Source organism: Setaria viridis, chromosome 8 (genome assembly GCF_005286985.2).
Source record: "Setaria viridis chromosome 8, Setaria_viridis_v4.0, whole genome shotgun sequence".
NCBI classification, from domain to species: Eukaryota; Viridiplantae; Streptophyta; class Magnoliopsida; order Poales; family Poaceae; genus Setaria; species Setaria viridis.
Window position 1 is genome coordinate 37772006 of NC_048270.2, and position 18722 is coordinate 37790727.

The 18722-nt window shown below is 44.2% G+C and overlaps 1 long non-coding RNA gene across 1 annotated transcript; it reads left to right on the forward strand.

Annotated features, from left to right (window-relative positions):
* The first annotated feature begins 4732 nt into the window (after positions 1-4732).
* On the forward strand, positions 4733-11214 carry LOC117866203 (uncharacterized). The gene is made up of 3 exons (XR_011899082.1): positions 4733-7973; positions 8480-8605; positions 9368-11214. It is a non-coding gene; the product is annotated as an uncharacterized lncRNA (long non-coding RNA).
* The last annotated feature ends 7508 nt before the right edge of the window (positions 11215-18722 follow it).

Below are 18722 nucleotides of genomic sequence, written 5' to 3' on the forward strand. Positions count from 1 at the left end.
AATGACTTCGTTTCTGATGCGTGCAATATCGTCACTCGTATCGCCCCTGTACTTAAACTCAAGAAGTCCTTCTTACGGGAGTGCAAAGAGCAAGTCTCTCCAGTTTGTGTTCCCACCTGCATCAGGTTCTGCATCGGCTTCAGCATGCTGCCTGGCGCCCCGACACCGGCGCCGGCCAGCACCGCCGCGCCACCACCATGCAAGCCATGATGCTGCCAGCGAGTTACTTCTTAAATATTACTAATACATAATATCTATGTAATAAAGTGTCCTATAGCTCCGGCTATGTGCCAACTGCCGTCCAGATGAAGCATGCCTGTAATGCGTTGTCATCGGTGTTCATGAGCTAAGCCTCAAGAATATGTATCTGATCCGGTGTTTAATGGGGGTATAAATTCCCCCCTTATCGTTCTGGTTGTTTTCTAGTTACTCATCTCTGTGTGCAGAACTCTATACTCCCTGTTGGGGAACTGATCTCCGTGTTGAGTTCTTTGTCTTTCAGTGTCTAGAGTCTAAGACCTTGGACAAAGATCGAAGGTGATGTGGCCCTTTGGAGAAAAGACAGAGGCTTACAATTCATCAGGTGATATGGTATGTTTCACTCTCCTAAAGCAGAGGAGACTTCACTAGATAAGCAAGAGGGGTTTCGCCAATTAAGCCGGATGGGCTTCGCTTGTCAGAAGAGTGAAAGGTGTCAAGAAGTTACACGAACGTGTGTGGAGAGGAAGAGAAGAAGCTTCAGTGCATATACATGTCACCATGTTCTTGGTAAGTTGGCTTGGAATACAAATCCTCTGAAACAATTTTCTTCCAAACTGCGTATTCATTTTTAAAACTGTTTGCACCAGTATATTATTTATGGTTAATTCAACAAAACTATGTCACACACATATATATTTTTTAAAAATTAAATGTAGAAATAAAGCTTTGGAAATTTTTCTGTTTACTTGAAATTTTTATTCTAAATTAACTTTTTATTCTATCCGGAATATTTCTTTCTTGATCACAATTTTTTCTTTAAAAATATTTGTTCTCAGAAAAGTTTCTATTCTTTGTGGAACATTCTTATTCCTTCCATGAAAAAATTGCTTGGAACATATTTTATTATTGAACAATTTATTTAAATGAAATATTTTCTCAGAATATTTTTCTTGTGCCCACATTTTTTTATGTCTTTATTCGTTGGCTAAATAATAAGCCCAATTGCATCGCTTTAGTTGGACTTAGTGGGCTGACCTATTACCTACATCTAGGACTTCGTCTAACTCCCCGGCCAATGCTATTTGTCAGTCATTCAATCTTTCACTCCATACTTGGTCACCTTTAGATTGGTTCTACCAAGAGGATTCATAGCCTTTTCTTGTTCTCGAGCTTCCTTGAGACCCAGACGCACAACACACCATTAGAGTACAAGCACTAAACTCCCTCTCCCCTCACCTCTCCAATTTAGATGAATCATTTTGGGGCTTCTACGCTGCTTAATTCACCCACATCAGATGGACCTATAGGGCAGCATAATGATTTGGCGTCTGGAGCAGAATGGGGTGGTGAGCTGGGCAACGTCATCCACCTGTACATGTTTTTAGATGTACTGTAGCAACACGCTCGTCCTAATAAATTAATTACCAGCCTCCCCCCAAAAAACTTTCTTTTTCAGAATATCAAGCCACCCCGCGCCCATACAAATTGAAAAGGTTGCATTGGTTGTGGGTGTTGCGCCCTCCCTTCTCTCTCTCCCTTATCTCCCCCCCTCCCTTTCCCTTCTCTCACTTATCTCTCATTCCCTAGCTTCTCTGTCACTCGTCTCCTCCCATTCCCCCCTCCCCCTAGCAGCGCGACAGCTCCTAGCTCAAGCTCATATGCGACTGTAAACTCGGCCGATGTGTGTGCCATTTCTCTGCTAGTTCCACAGGCATCACAGGTAAGGACGAACCACTGTTTCTCTGTCGTAGACGATGGCACGCATGGCGACGCCGATAAGGATTATTATCGCCAGCCTTATCAGGTTGTCAATAAACATTTTTAATACGTGATGTGTCAGACGACATACCAGTACATGCTGCATACACAAATATATATATGTCAGAAAGATCAGCTGCATAGTTTCAGACAGTGCCAAAGCTTACAACCGGTTGTGATTTGGGCGATGGACCATCCTATGCCACCCCCTATAATTTTCAATGTAAGTTAAGATTCTATATCAATGATCGGGGAAAGCAAGCACCACCATTCTGAAACATGGCCAGCAGAGTGTTCCTCCTCCTCGCCGTCACCGGGGTCCTTTCCATCCGTCCGGCGGCGGTGGGGATCAAGCAGGAGTCGTTCAAGGATGACCCCCGCCGCTCCATTCTCTTCGACAGGTTCAGCTCCAGCCGCCACGGTTGGGTGTCTATCTCCGTCACCGGCGCCAAGGCTTCGTCCACGCATCCCGAGCCAGACCCGTCGCAGCTAGGCTTCTTCCTCCTCTCCGACGAGGCTCTCTTCAAGGCCATCAGCCTTGAGCCGCCGCTGCCCATGGATCTGTACCGCAACCCAGAGTGGTCGTCTCCCAGTTGCGTCCTCTACAGAGCCTACATCATAACTCTCTTCACCTTTGCCTACCTCGACGACGAAGGCCACTTCAACTGGACCTTCACCGTCACCCATGCCAACGAGTACAGCCTCTTCTTGGGCAGCTGCATGCTGGAGGCCAAAGTCACCATGGAGGTCCAGACCCACATCTACAACACCAACCCAAATCATTCCGTCGGCACGGCCTCCGTCCGCTCAAGCTCATATAAAACGTATCATGGACAAATGCAACGAAAAGCCAGGAGAGCATATGCCAGTGGTTCCAAAAGAACAATTTTTGGATCAAACAATAAAACTTGCTAACATACCTGGTAACATAATTTCAGTTGTTACCTTTTGTCATATATACATACGTAGGTTTTATAAACGTGCATGTTGTTCTTTAGTGGGGTGTAATTTTACCTAGTGGTTTCCTTATTTTAGACACATGCTTGAGATGAAGCATGTATAAGTATGATGAAATTCTCCAAATTTCTCTATTATCACAGGTGTTTTCTTGACACAAGGCTTTATTACTTATTAGTAGAACAGTTATTATTTGTACATTTAACTGATGAAAATATCTATCGCATATTTAAGATCACGGCCGGTCCTGATTCGGGTGGCAGAAAATCGCATTGCCACCCACTAATTTCATATGCCAAGATTGACTATGAGCGCTAAGTGTTAACTCCAACTCCCTTCAGTCAACAATACGGGTGCCTGTTAGAAACTAGCTCCCCAAGTGTTAGTACCAAGTGCTTCCTCCGTTTCAAATTTTAGTTCGGTGTGGCATTTCTTGATATATATAGTTTTTGCTATATATGCATCTAGATATAACGTATATCTAGATGCATAACAAAAATATTGAACTTAGAAAAGTTAAAATAACCTATAATTTTGAACGGAAGGAGCATTGTGAAAAATATGTGCGTAGTTAGCTTTATGTACATTTATTATCGTATCAACCACAGATCTGTATTTATTATCGTATCAACCACAGATCTGTCGCGTAGCACAATTGTGGACTCTCAAAAGGCCATAGACGTTTGACATCAGCTCATACTCTGTCAGCCTTTCTATCTTTCCGTTGCAGCCATCGTCGTGCTGATCCTGTTGTCCACCCCGCCACCCCCCCCCCCCCCCCCCCCCCCCCCCCCGCCCGCAGATGACGCCTGCGTGTTACTTCATGATAATATTGCTACTGCATAATCACGATGTCTCTATCTTAATAACAATGATCAGGAAAAGAAAACATCTCATCGTTCATCCCAGGGGACCAAATTATGATTATGCATATTAAAATAGCATTGTTTAGGTCTCTGATAACACACGCCATCTCATAAAGAAATCCTACAAGGCTCATCATGGAGTCCTTCGGTTTTGACCACGTCTATCCATATTGAAGGCAAGTTAAGAAAAAACATGGGAACTCTTGTCCTCCAGCCGTATACCTCATTATTCTACTTGAATCCGGGTTACCTTGGCCGCCAAAAAAACCACCAAGGAATATAGGTAAACCATCACACTAATTGTCCTAGACAGCCAACTGCCAAGTAGAGACAGCCTAGGAGAAATAATCTACTTGTCGGCTGACTACCAAGAATTATTTCCTTTGCTGTTTGCCTGCCGAGCTAACTAGGCAACGTTACAAATTTCCAATGTGTTAAGAAAATATTTCAACCGCTAACAAAAAAAAACTAACTCAAGGTATCCACATCGATGTGTGTCACCATGTAGAACACATTTACATGTATGTAGATCAAACACATAGTTAAAAGTTAAGGTTTCAACTAAACACATCAAACGCATAGAGATGATATGCAAATGGAAAAACTATGAATCAAGAAAGAAATGTTATAAAGTAATCGGTGACTAAATTATATAAGGACCAGATTTAGAGAAGTATTTATATCAGAGTATAGTATTAGAATATGAACAAGAGAGAGCAAAGATAAGTCATACTGATTTAGAGCACTTGCGCAAATTGTCAACTCCCTTCTGTCAACGGTACGACGGTACTCATTGGAAATTATTAGCACCCAATGCAAGTAGTCATTCTATGTATCCAATTAGCTCTATGAACATTAATTTGTTGGCGTATCAGCCACAGATGTCTACTTGCACAACTTGTGTATACTCTGTCTGGTCTGACATTGGGCAAACTCGATCGATCGTTGCCTACAAATAGCGCAGCATGTGTTGTCCCAACAAGGCCATCACTTAGCTGATACTTCTCCCCTGTTCCTCTAGGTACCCAAGCTACATCGAGTCCTGTTGATCAATGGCTCCTGCTAATGGCGCCGTGCTTCAGAAGGTGGTTCCTGTCGCCACCTGCATCGCGCTGGTCCTGTTGTCCATGGGTTCGCCGGCGATGGCTGACATCCAGGACGACTGCCGCGCAACTTGCCGTCCTCTCTGTGATGGCTTCAGTTCGGACGTGTGCAATGCCGTCATTGGCATCGCCCCTACTATCCTGAATAATCTCAACTTCTTCTTCACGACGTGCAAAGTGAGGGTCTCTGGGCTGTGCACTCCCGTCTGCGTCAACGTATGCAGCCTCAACACCCTGTCGCCGGGCGCCCCGACACCGGCGCCGGCCAGCACCGCCGCGCCACCACCATGCAAGCCCTGATGCTGCCTGCGTGTTAACTTCTTAAATATTACTACATAATATCTATGTAATAAAATCTCCTATAGCTCCGGATATGTGTGCCAACTGCCGGCCAGATGAAGCATGGCTGTAATGCGTTGTCATCGGTGTTCATGAGCTAAGCCTCGGAATATGTATCTGATCCGGTGTTTAATGGGTGTATAAATTGCCCCCTCATACAAAGGTCGAAGGTTCTGTGGCCCTTTGGAGAAAAGGCTGAGGCTTTCAATTCATTAGGTGATATGGTATGTTTCACTTTCCCAAAGCAGAGGAGACTTCACTAGATAAGCAAGAGAGGTTTCACCGATCAAGCTGGATGGGCTTCGCTTGTTAGAAGAGTGAAAGGTGTCAAGAAGTCACACGAACGTGTGTGGAGAGGAAGAGAAGAAGATTCAGTGCATATATATGTCACCATGTTGTTGGTAAGTTGGGTTGGAATACAAATCTTCTGAAACAATTTTCTTCCAAACCACGTATTCATTTTTAAAACTGTTTGCACTAGTACATTATTTATGGTTAATTCAACAAAACTATATCGCACACATATATATTTTTTAAAAAATAAATGTAGAAATGAAGCTTTGGAAAGTTTTCTGTTTACTTGAAATTTTTATTCTAAATTTACTTTTTATTCTCTCCGGAATATTTCTTTCTTGATCACAATTTTTTCCTTTAAAAATATTTGTTCTCAGAAAAGTTTATATTCTTGGTGGAACATTTTTATTCCTTCCATGAAAAAATTGCTTGGAACATTTTTTATTATGAAACAATTTATTTAAATGAAATATTTTCTCAGAATATTTTTCTTGTGGCCACATTTTTTTATGTCTTTATTCATGGGCTAAATAATAAGCTCAATTGCATCGCTTTGTTGGACTTAGTGGGCTGACCTATTTGTTTAAAAGCACCTACATCTAGGACTTCCTCTAACTCCCCAGCCAATGCTATTTGTCAGTCATTCAATCGTTCACTCCATACTTGGTCACCTTTAGATTGGTTCTACCAAGAGGATTCGTAGCCTTTTCTTGTTCTCCATTCGAGCTTCCTTGAGACCAGACGCACAACACACCATTAGGGTACAAGCACTAGCGTCCCTCTCCCCTCACTTCTCCAGTTTAGATGAATCATTTTGGGGATTTTACGCTGCTTAATTCACCCCCATCAGATGGACCTATAGGGCAGGATAATGATTTGGCGTGTGGTGCAGAATGGCGTGTTGGGTGGTGAGCTGGGCTCACTCCTATAGTCCAGGTAGGCTCCGTGCTCCCTGGACGAGGTGCAGCTGCTAGGCACCTAGACCTGAACAAGAGGGAGAGCATGGATGGTGGGTTGCTCCACTGCTATAAAAATGATTTGTAGGGAGCTCCTAGTTCTTCTTCAGGAGTGGATGAAAACTTCATCCACCTATACCTGTTTTTAGATGCACTGCAGCAACCCGCTCACCCTAAAAAATTAATTTCCAGCCCCCCCTAAAAAAACTTTCTTTTTCAAAATATCAATGCTAAAATTTAAGCCACCCCACGCCCATGTAAATTGAAAAGGTTGCATTAGTTGTGGGTGGCACGCCCTCTCTTCTCTCTCTCACTTATCTCTCCCCTCATCCCCTTCCCTTCTCTCACTTATCTCTCATTCCCTACCTTCTCTGTCACTTTTTTCGAATCGAAACACATCGAAATGGTACCAGCCGTACTTAATAATAGAAGGATTTGTCTCCTCCCCCCCACCCCTAGCAGCGCGCCAGCTCCTAGCTCAAGCTCAGATGCGACTGTAAACTCTGCCGATGTGTGTGCCATTTCTTTACTAGTTCCACAAGCATCACAGGTAAAGACGAACCACCGTTTCTCTACCGTAGATGATGGCACGCATGGCGACACCGATAAGGATTATTATTGCCGGCATTATCAGGTTGTCACTAAACATTTTTAATACGTGATGTATCCGACGACATCATTGTACATGCTGCATACACAAATATATATATATATATATATATATATAGTAATACTATATGGTGTCCTGGGTAGCCCTCTCCCACCGAGCTGCTCGCACCGCGTTCCGCTGGTTTTTTCTTTCGGTTTTTTTGGCTCGTTTTTTCTTAGTCGATCCCACGTTTCCGAACTAATCTAGATCGTGTCTCCTCGGTCCGTTCAGTTCCTGGCATTGCCGGTTCCATAGTCGCCGCCCTCGCTCTGCCAACCGCGGCAGCGATGTGCCGACCCCGGCCGCGACTCATCGCTGCCGGCGCAAGGTGCCACTCATGCCCTTGGCCACCCGATTCCAGCACCCCAACGCCGCTAGCTTGCAAGTTGTTCTCAGTTCATCCGCACATCGTCATCTTCAATCCAGCATTGGAAGGACTCCGTTGCCTGAAGAACAAAGCTGCTGCAGATTTCGTTGGTCTTCGCCATCGGTGAGCCCCGCCTCCATTTGAATTCTGAGTTCGCTGATTCCCAGCAAGAGATGATCCTGATTTGATCTCCTCCGCACCCTCCAATGGAGTCGCCTTCTTTATCCGTGGCCAGCCGTCGTATGTTTCCTGCCTGTGGCTGAGCTCGCGCGCGTCAGCAGATCACTCCTCCAAGCCTTCCTCCTCCCGCTGTCCGTCTCAAACACCTTGCTGGTCGAGTATCTGCTCGACAATCTCCCCGCAGATGCTCATCTCGAGATCAGCATCTTATCCATCGATCTCACCCACCCATTCCTCTCCAGGTTCGGCAGTCGGCACCAAGATTCTGTGGTGGCATCAATAGACGCGCATGTGGAATTTCAGGTATAAAAGAGTCTAAGTCCATCTTGTTCTTTCATTTTACAAGTTTTATTTTCAATCGTGCTGTCAAGCGGCTGGTTTGCTTGATTTGTTGATTGAGAGATGGTTGGCATGCTTTGGTCATTAAGTTGTGTTTGACGGAAAGATACATTTATTTGGCGAATAGCATGTATCTCTTTGCCGATTTATCAATGAATTAATTACTAACTTGTATCTTTGATATATATAGTTGCACTCAGTTTTTTTTTTGTCGTCCTCAGTAAATTGGAGCCTGATGCATCTCAGTCCCACAATTTGAGCATGCTATTAGTCTGACAATGTATAATTGTTCAAAGATTCAATGTGCAGATCATATATGCTGAGAGATGTGTACTTTAGGAAGCTCATCTTTGTCACATTTGCTCGTTCATAATCTACTCTTACCTAGAAAGTTCGGATGCATAAGTGTTATAGTTTTGTATGATCATATTGGCAGATTTAAAATGACCATGTTTTATTTGCATTTTCAGTTACAGCTGGACTGCAGGAGCTTGGTCAAGTTGCTGACATATGACGTGAAGGTCATGGCAGCAACCAGTGGTCAGCATGGTTGCAGCAGGTTATCGTGATGGGCGACCCAACCGCACAGGCATAATGTAAGCCACCGCATTGAACTGAACCGTTTTTTCACATGGTTGCGAACTATGAGCTCACTACACAAGATTAAGCTTATTATAATACGCCATTAGATTTGCAACTGATTTGAGATTGAGTGTTAGATTTGGAACGGGACCATATGTACCCCTAAAATGTAGAATTCTCCATTCAGATCGATGCCAGTATCATTCAGTGAAATTTTGCCACTTGGTAATGCGCATCCACGCTCCTGTCATTTTTAGAGACGATCGATCATTTTTCTCTAATTTTTAATTTGAGGTGCTAATCAGAAAATATGCTAATAGAAGCACACAAAGCTTTATTTTGAACTAGAAGGACTAATGTTTGCTTTCCAGGAAGGACAGTATGCATTTTTTGATCTGGTGTTCTTGATGCTCTGTGTTGTGTTTCCGACCAGTTGAAGTGCAAAATGGACAATGGATAATATAAAGTAGGATTGATTTTTTTACTTACTCCATTTTCAGCTGTAAGATTCGTATGTGGAAATGCATGTCTGCTCCATTTTTAGTTTAGGTTAGCTAGTTTTCACTATATGTCACAGTGATTCATAAACCTTTCTGATATCTGAAACTTTTCTAATTTCGTTATGTCAAAAGGACCAGCTTAGATGTCTTATATGCAGTCGTACATATATCTTTCTGCTAAGCATTATGCTTTAAAATAATCTACTTGTTCAGTATCACAAGTCTGACTAATCCTCAATGGAGTTTTTGATTATTTTATATGCTTTTCTTTTTCAGATTTATTTGGGTGCACATGTGCTGCTGCATCTTAGATGTAAGTACTCGTGCCTGATGGAGGATATGAGTAATGTCTGACGAACTTCCTGCAGTAACCTGCAAGACCCAAGAAGCTCCTCAATTCTTTGGCATTAGTTGGTTGTGGCCAATTTGTAATGGAGGTGATCTGTCTCTGGCCAAAAGAACACTTGGATAGTTTAACTTGCCATTGGTCAGCAGCCAGCAATTGGAGTACAGCTCTGAGGTGGGCAAGATGCTCTTCGAAGGTTTTGCTGTATACTAAGATGTCATCGAAGAAGACCAGAACACATTTCCTGAGCAATGGCTTGAGAGTCGAGTTCATAGCGCCTTGGAAAGAAGCAGGAGCCCCACATAATCCAAATGACATCACCATGAATTCAAAATGACCAAAGTGAGTTTGGAAGGCTGTTTTGAATTCCTCTCCAGATTTCATTCGGATTTGGTGAAAGCTAGAATTAAGGTCCAGGGAAGAAAACCAACTTGCTCCAGACAGCTCATCAACAAGTTCATCAAAAATAGGAATGGGAAATTGACCACGAATTGTGAGTGTCGACACATGGTCGCCAGGAACCATCCTTTTTCTTGACTAGCAACAGTGGGGAAGAAAAGGGGCTAGTAATGGGTCTAATAATTCCCTTGTCGAGCATCTCTTGAATTTGCTTTTCAATTTCATCTTTAAGGGCTGGTGGATAGCGGTATGGCCGAATAAAAACAGGTTTTGCTCCAGGCACCAGAGGGATGAAATGATCAAATAGTCTAGGCGGTGGCAAGCCATCTATAGGGGCAAAGACTGCAGCAAACTCTGAAAGGAGGGCAGCAATTTGTGGGGGGAGGTCTTGCCCATTGGGATCTGGTTGGTGAGAAGAATCAATGGGACAAACTTGAACCATGAGGGTATCTGGATCAGAAGAGAGACCATGCAGAACTGCTGAAGACCCATGGTAAGGTATGGACATCCATTTGAGTTTCTAGTGCACTTTCATTGGGCTGAACTTCTCAAGCCAATCCATTCCTAATATAAGATCATAGTGGTCCAAGGGAATAATCTTGATGTCAGAAACAAAACTGAACTCCTGAATAAACCATGTCCCATTTGGGATATGGGCCACACATTGTAAGACAGCACCATTAGCAACCTGAACCCGAACAGAGTCAGACAAGGGAACCACCCATCCAGTTTGTGAGTAATGTGGTGACTGAGGAAAGTATGGGAGCTGCCTGAGTCAACTAAAATTTTCAGAGGTATATTCTGGATTGATCCTTCCAATTGCATGGTGCGAGGGCCCTCGGTACCAGCTGATGTATCTTTGGAGAGTGCTAGAAAGAGTTGTTCCTAAAAATGATGATCAGAACCAGCATAATTGACACTGTCAGGTCCCTGGGTGACTTTTGAATGGCGTTGAGCTGTACAGTAGCTGAACACTTGTGGCCATGGTGCCATTTTTCGGCACATTTGTCACACAGTCCTCGAGCCCGCCGATAAGCTCGAAGGGAAGCAAACTTGTCCAACTAAGACTTGTTGAAATCTGTAGGATGAGAGGCTGCAACAGTATTGGAAGGAGACATCACAGCCTTGTCAAGACGGGGAGGGGTTGGCAGAGGTAATGGTCCCCTTGGCGGAGGTCTTGGAGGAAATCCCGGTTCGAGACGACGCCAATCCCGTCGTTTGTAAGGATCCGCCACTTCTTCCTGCAGCAAAGCAAGAGTGCAAGCAGTATCGAGAGTGGAAGGACGCTGAACTAGAACAGTGGAGCGAATATCATCATGTAAGCCATCAATAAAATGAGTGATGTAATATAGTTGATCAATAAAGTGGCCATAAGCTATGAGCTGATCTATTAATTCAGTAAACTTGGCAACATATTCAGCAACGGTGCCAGTTTGCTTGATGTGAAACAATTGTCGGATTAGGAGCTCTTGTTGGTCTCGCCCAAATCTATCAATTAACATAACACTGAATTCAGTCCAGGGAACTGTTTTAACTGTCTGTCCACTGATAAAGCCCAACGAGAGGCGGCACTAGATACCTCAAATTGCATGACAGCAACCTTAACCCAAATTTTAGGATCGACGCGGTACATCTCAAAGTAGCCCTCTTATCTAGATAGCCACAAATTAGGATTGTCATCCTCAAAAACAGGAGACTGTAGTTTGGGTAAATTGCGAAGATGCACACTATCCTGATAGAAATCGTCCTGATGATTTCCATAAGGGCGCGAATGCGAACGAGGAAAAGTAGGGTTGGGGATGGGAGACACACCCTTGACCGGGATTGAGGTATGGGTGAATACTGACCCATACCCGTCATCCCGGTGTATTTGATCGACGCGGTGCCCATGAGGGCTGTCGGTGGTGAGATCCGAAGCAGATGGGCGCTCGGACGCCGACTGAGGCTTGGGAAGAGGCCGGGTTCCGTGGACGCAGAGTCGCGTACGGAACAGTCCCAATGGCGAGTCAGCTTGCCGAGTTCAAGCTTGACGTCATCGATGGCGGCGTCGACCTGGGGGCGCCATTCTTCGGAAACCTTGGACGCGGCCTCGAGCTTGACGATGCGGTCACCATGGAGGCGCTCCGCTTCCAGGAAGCGTTGCTCCCACTTGAGGTCGCTCTCCGCAAAACGCTTGTGGAGTTCGTCGGAGAAGCACTTGTGGATTTCGTCGAGGAGAATTTTGGTGTTGGGATCCATCGCTCCTGCGCGTTTCTGCAGTCGCGTGAAGTGGTGGTGGGGAGGGAGGGGATCCAGGATTGGGACTCTGATACCAGGATGTTAGCAGCCGAGTAGTGGGGAGGGAATCGGCAGCGAGGAAGAAGAAGGATAGGGAGGAACGACGAAGGTTTAGATGAGTTTTGTTCTTGTTCTTGCATACATGCGCACATCGGCGCCGCGCTGCTGTTTATCTTCAGCTGAGCGCATCACGCACGCAACTCACACGCGAGCACTTACATGGGCCTTTACCACTCTGAGCCCGAGATTCGGACATTAGGGATGATGGGCCGTAGGGAACGGCGAGGCCCAGCTTGGACCTTCTCCGCTGGCTTGTCAGTAGCAGACGCAGACGCAGCATGATCAGACGTCTTGACACAAGCATGCCAGCAAGCTAAGAACAGCTCGTCCTTATCTTTATCTACATCCATCTTGGGTAATATGTCGACCTATCGAGGCTTCGCTACCAGGTCCTATGCCATCCTCCTGTGCGGCGTGTGGACTGTGGAGCACCCTCCTGGAGTCCTTCCCAGTACAATGCTCGTGGGCACTTCAATTTTGCGATCTTCAACTGTTGAATGCTCAAAATTTCTCAGTGGAGGTTCTTATATGTTGAACATGTCATGTCACAATAATTTCAATATAAGCTGGCAATCACAAAATCATTTTATTCAAATAGCAATAGGTTTGTATTTAATACCATGTCTGTCACGAAATATTTGTATTCAAATTATAAAGTACTTGTTTTTAAGACCAGTGCCAAGATGCGTTAGCTAAGATGTATTCAAATTATACGTGGAAAAAACACATAGAGTTATATTTTATTTCACTTGGTGTTAGCTAAAGCGAATTAGCTAAAACAAATATGCCCTGCACTTCTTCCATCTTGGCGAGCTGTCCTCCTGGTCTGCGTCTGGAAACCAGCTCTTGTTGTCTTCGCTAATTCCGTGGCATCTACGGTGGCACCGGCTCTAGGCACGTCGAGGAATAGGAGGAAGCGCCGCTCCTCGTCGGCGTAGAGCTCACTGACGTCCACCGTGGTGGTGCTGCCCTCCTCGTCGACACGGCTCTCGTAGCGGCCGGACTTGACCGCGTGGAGGCGCACGCCTGGGTGAAGGCACTCGACAGAGATGTGCGCCCTCTACAAGATGATGGAGAGGAGTCCACCGTCATCAAAACTGCTGCTGTGCGGTTCCAATAGATGGCGTGCGCGGTGGATGGCCGGTCGGTCTGCAGGTTTGTCGCCCGTCAAAAAAAAAAGGACGACGGTCTGCGGGGTTCGCTCACGTGGGACGGTGCGGGGAGGGGGACGGGGCTCGGGTACGAAATAAGCTATACCACCCCCTATAATTTTCAATGTAAGTTAACATTCTATATCAATGATCGAGGATAGCAAGCACCACCATTCTGACACATGGCCAGCATGGTGTTCCTCCTCCTCCTCATTGTCGCCGGGGTCCTTTTCATCGCAGGGCGGCGGCGGGGATCAAGCGGGAGTCGTTCAAGGATGAGCCCCGCTGCTCCATTGTCTTTGACAGGTTCAGCTCCAGCCGCCACTGTTGGGTGTCTATCTCCGTCATCGGCGCCAAGGCTTCATCCACGCACCCCGAGCCAGACCCGTCACAGCTAGGCTTCTTCCTCCTCTCCAACGTGGCTCTCTTCAAGGCCATCATCCTTGAGCTGCCGCTGCCCATGGATGTCCCACCCTTAAATTTTTGAATTTCAGGATATGATTAAAATAGATAATTAAACAATAATTTTCTCATAATTTTAAAAATTTTCCCAACATTTATTTTTTTTCTTCTTTACAGGAAATTTAGTATAGGAAAAATAATTGTTTGCTTTTCTAAATTAAATAATGTTGTTCTATGTGTTGTGCATTCATGCCAATGCATCTTGGTGTTTCTTGAGTGCAAAAGTTTTAAAATTACGTTTAGACGATGTCTAGACCCTTCTGAGAATTTTTCAGCTTTTACTGGAATTTATTCTCCTTTTTTCTAGAGCTAACTCCAATTTTTGGATGGTTCTAGAATTCTTTTCACGAGCTTCAAATATTTTATTTGGGTTTCTCATATCCCAATCTACCTGCAGGATTTTTCCTGGAATTTTTGGGATTTTCAAAGTATTTTTTTGACTTAATTGATTTATCTAGATTTTATCTAGATTTATTTGTACACAGGAAAATATTTCTGGAGAAAAGAAGAAATCCTAACCCTATGGGCCGAGCCCTTGAGGCCCGACCCTCTCCGGCCTGCCCAGCCGGCCTGCTTCAGGCCCAGCCGAGGCCCATCTGGCCGTCGCGCGTAGGTGTTATAAACATGCATGTTGTTCTTTAGTGGGGTGTAATTTTACCTAGTTGTTTCCTTATTTTAGATACATGCTTGAGATGAAGCATGTATAAAGTATGATGAAATTCTTCAAATTTCTCTATTATCACAGGTGTTTTCTTCACACAAGGCTTTATTACTTATTAGTAGAACATTTATTATTTGTATATTTAACTGATGAAAATATCTATCGCATATTTAAGATCACGGCCGGTCCTGATTCGGGTGGCAGAAAATCCCATTGCCGCCCCCTAATTTCATATGCCAAGATTGACTATGGGCGCTAAGTGTTAACTCCGACTCCATTAAGTCAACAATACAGGAGCCTGTCAGAAACTAGCTCCCCAAGTGTTAGTACCAAGTGCTTCAAATTTTAGTTCAGTATGGCATTTCTAGATATATAGTTTTTTTATAAATGCATCTAGATATAACGTATATTTAGATATAACGTATATCTAGATGCATAATAAAAATCGTGAACATAGAAAAGTTAAAATAACCTACAATTTGGAATGGGAGGAGTATTGTGAAAAATATGTGGTAGTTAGCTTTATGTACATTTATTATCGTATCAACCACAGATCTGTTGCGTAGCACAATTGTGGACGACGTTTGACATCAGCTCATACTCGGCAGCCTCTCTCTTAATGTTGCTGCCATCGTCGTGCTGATCCTGTTGTCCATGGGGCCCCCCGGCACCACCTTAGACGCAAGATTGATGATTCATGCGTGTTACTTCATAATAATATTGCTACTGCATAATCATGATGTCTCCACGTAAGAAGTGGTAGAATTATGTGCTCCTAAAAGATTTTTTTTCTAACTTGGAGGGGGCCATGGCCGACTTTGTCTAGTACTGAGCTCCGCCCCTGATCAACTGCTTGCAGATGTATCTATCTTAAGAAATTATAACAATGATCAAGAAAAGAAAACATCTCACCGTTTATCCCAGGGGACCGAATTATGATTATGCAAATTAAAATAGCATGATTTAGGTCTATGATAACACACGGCATGACATCAAGAAATCCTACAAAGCTCATCATGGAGTTCTTGGGTTTTGCCCACGTCTATCCATATTGAAGGCAAATTAAGAAAAACCATGGGAACTCACATGGTAGCTCTTGTCCTCCAGCCGTATGCCTCATTATTCTACTTGAATCCGGGTTACCTTGGCGGCTTTGGCCGCGCCAAGGAATATAGGTAAACCATCACACTAATTGTCCTAGACAGCCAACTGCCAAGTATAGACAGCCTAGGAGAAACAATCTACTTTGGCTGACTACCAAGAATTATTTCCTTTGCTGTTTGGCTGCCGAGCTAACTAGGCAACGTTACAAATTTCCAATGTTTTAAGAAAATATTTCAACCGCTAACAAAAAAAACTAACGCAAGGTATCCACGTCGATGTGTGTCACCATGCAGAACACATTTACATGTATGTAGATCAAACACATAGTTAAAGTTAAGGTTTCAACTAAACACGCATCAAACACGCAAGTGGAAAAACTATGTATCAGGAAAGAAATGTATATAAAGTAATCAGTGACTAAATTATATAAGGACAAGATTTAGAGAAGTATTTATATAAGAGTATAGTATTAGAATATGAACAAGAGAGAGCAAAGATAAGTCATACTGATTTAGAGCACTTGCGCAAATTGCCAACTCCCTTTTGTCAACGGTACGACGGTACTCATTGGAAATTATTAGCACCCAATGCAAGTAGTCATTCTATGTATCCAATTAGCTCTATGCACATTAATTTGTTGGCGTATCAGCCACAGATGTCTACTTGCACCATCTTGTGCATACTCTGGTCTGACATTGGACAAACTCGATCGATCGTTGGCTACAAATAGCGCAGCATGTGTTATCCCAACAAGGCCATCACGTACTTAGCTGATACTTCTCCCCTCTTCCTCTAGGTACCCACGCTACATCGAGTCCTGTTGAACAATGGCTTCTGCTAATGGCGCCGTGCTTCAGAAGGTGGTTCCTGTCGCCACCTGCATCGCGCTGGTCCTGTTGTCCATGGGTTCGCCGGCGATGGCTGACATCCAGGACGACTGCCGCCCAACTTGTGTTCCAATCTGCCAAGGCTTAGCTACGAATGTGTGCAATGCCGTCATCGATCTCATCCATATCCAGCTTCCTGTGGATATCTTCCCGACGTGCAAAGTGCGGGTCTCTGCAATTTGTGATCCCGTCTGTATCAACGTATGCAGCCTCAACACCCTGTCGCCTGGCGCCCCGACACCGGCGCCGGCCAGCACCGCCGCGCCACCACCATGCAAGCCATGATGCTGCCTGCGTGTTACTTCTTAAATATTACTACTACATAATATCTATGTAATAAAGTGTCCTATAGCTCCGGGTATGTGTGCCAACTGCCGGCCAGATGAAGCGTGCCAGTAATGCGTTGTCATCATGAGCTAAGCCTCAGAATATGTATCTGATCCGGTGTTTAATGGGAGTATAAATTGCCCCCTTATTGTTGTGGTTGTTTTCTAGTTACTCATCTGTGTGTGCTGTACTCTATACTCCCTGTTGGGGAACCGATCTCCGTCTAACCCCATCCCTGCCAAAGTGTTAAGTTCTTTGTCTTTCAGTGTCTAGAGTCTAAGACCTTGTACAAAGATCGAAGGTGCTGTGGCCAGGGGTAGTAATGGATCATGGCCTTCATGCCTCCTTCACAATTCAACTTAGCCCTATTTATTTTTAGTTCAAAATCATATAATATTATGACCCGATTCTTATTGAGCTCGATCCTTAAATTTGTTAGACTAAATTAGAAGGCCGTTTATCACACCTAACTGTGGCCCTTTGGAGAAAAGATAGAGGCTTTCAATTCATCAGGTGATATGGTAGGTTTATTTCATTCTCCCAAAGCAGAGGAGACTTCACTAGATAAGTAAGAGAGGTTTCGCCGATCAAGCCGGATGGGCTTCGCTTGTCCGAAGAGTGAAAGGTGTCAAGAAGTTACATGAACGTGTGTGGAGAGGGAGAGAAGAAGCTTCGTGTCGGGGATGGATCCCCAGTACCGGTAAGGAAGGAAGAAGCTAGACTCCTACTAGGATTCTCTTGTAATCATACTAGGACTCATACCGTGTCATCCTAATAGAACTCCTGCATTGTAACCGGCTCGTAATCCCAGCCCCTAGAGTATACCTAGATCGGCAGACCATACAACAAACCAAACAACACCCATGTGCAGGGTGTAATATACAACACCCCAAATAGGTTGAAGGTATTATGCTACTCTAGCGGTCTGAACCTATATAAATATATATGTGTCTTGTGTCCTCGCTTTTACCATCAAGCTCCAGGTCTAAAGATCCCTCACCAACCAATCTACTAATTTAGGATACCTCTCAGTAGGTTACCGGGTTTAAAATACCGATACTTCGCTATTGAATGGCGGCGATGCAAGGGGAGGCCATTACATCATCATCATCAAGGTGTTCTAAGGATCACGGTGCTCCCGAATAACTCTATAGAATGTGGTCGTTGAAGGTTTACTTGTCGTAAAGTGTAAAGTTGATGGTCCGGTAAATAGGGATGCCATGGTGATCCTTAATTGAAGAGGCAATATGGGTTGCTATCTTTTCCTAGTTGGCTTAAAAAATGTCAACACTCACGGCCTTCTACCCATAGATATATGGACTTTGAGTATTATAGAATAAAATTAAGCCGGGGGAAGACTTTCATATGCCCCTCACTCAAGCAACATCCAGCCAGCTCTTTATTGAATATTGTGTGGTTCTTATATTTCGGGACAAAATTCAGAAGCCATAAACCCTTATATTCATGAACGGAGAAAATATATAAAATTAAGAGAAGGAGGGGGGCGGGGGGGGGGGGGGGGGGGGGGGGGACTTTCATATGCCCCTCATTGAAGCAACATCCAGGCAGCTCTTTATTGGATATCGGGTGTTCTTATACTTAGGGACAAAATTCAGAAGCCATAAACCTTATATTCATGGACGGAGAAAATATATAATTATATTTCAAAAGTTACCTACCATATATTATTTATATCATAATATATTTAAATAGATTCTTCCTTACACTTCTAGACTCATGTCATCTACTCTTGTTCTCCATCTTACCCCCACACCTCCTTTCGTAGCCTCTCTGGTAACTCGGATATTGGATCGGGAAAGGGCTTCTAGCCTAGTGGTTAGAGCACCTGAGTAGCACCTAGTAGTCTCAGATTCGACACCCCGTTGGAGTGTACTAGACAGGTTTGGAATAAAAAAAATTATAAAATAATAGGTAGGAGCTTTCCCCTGCTGATTCA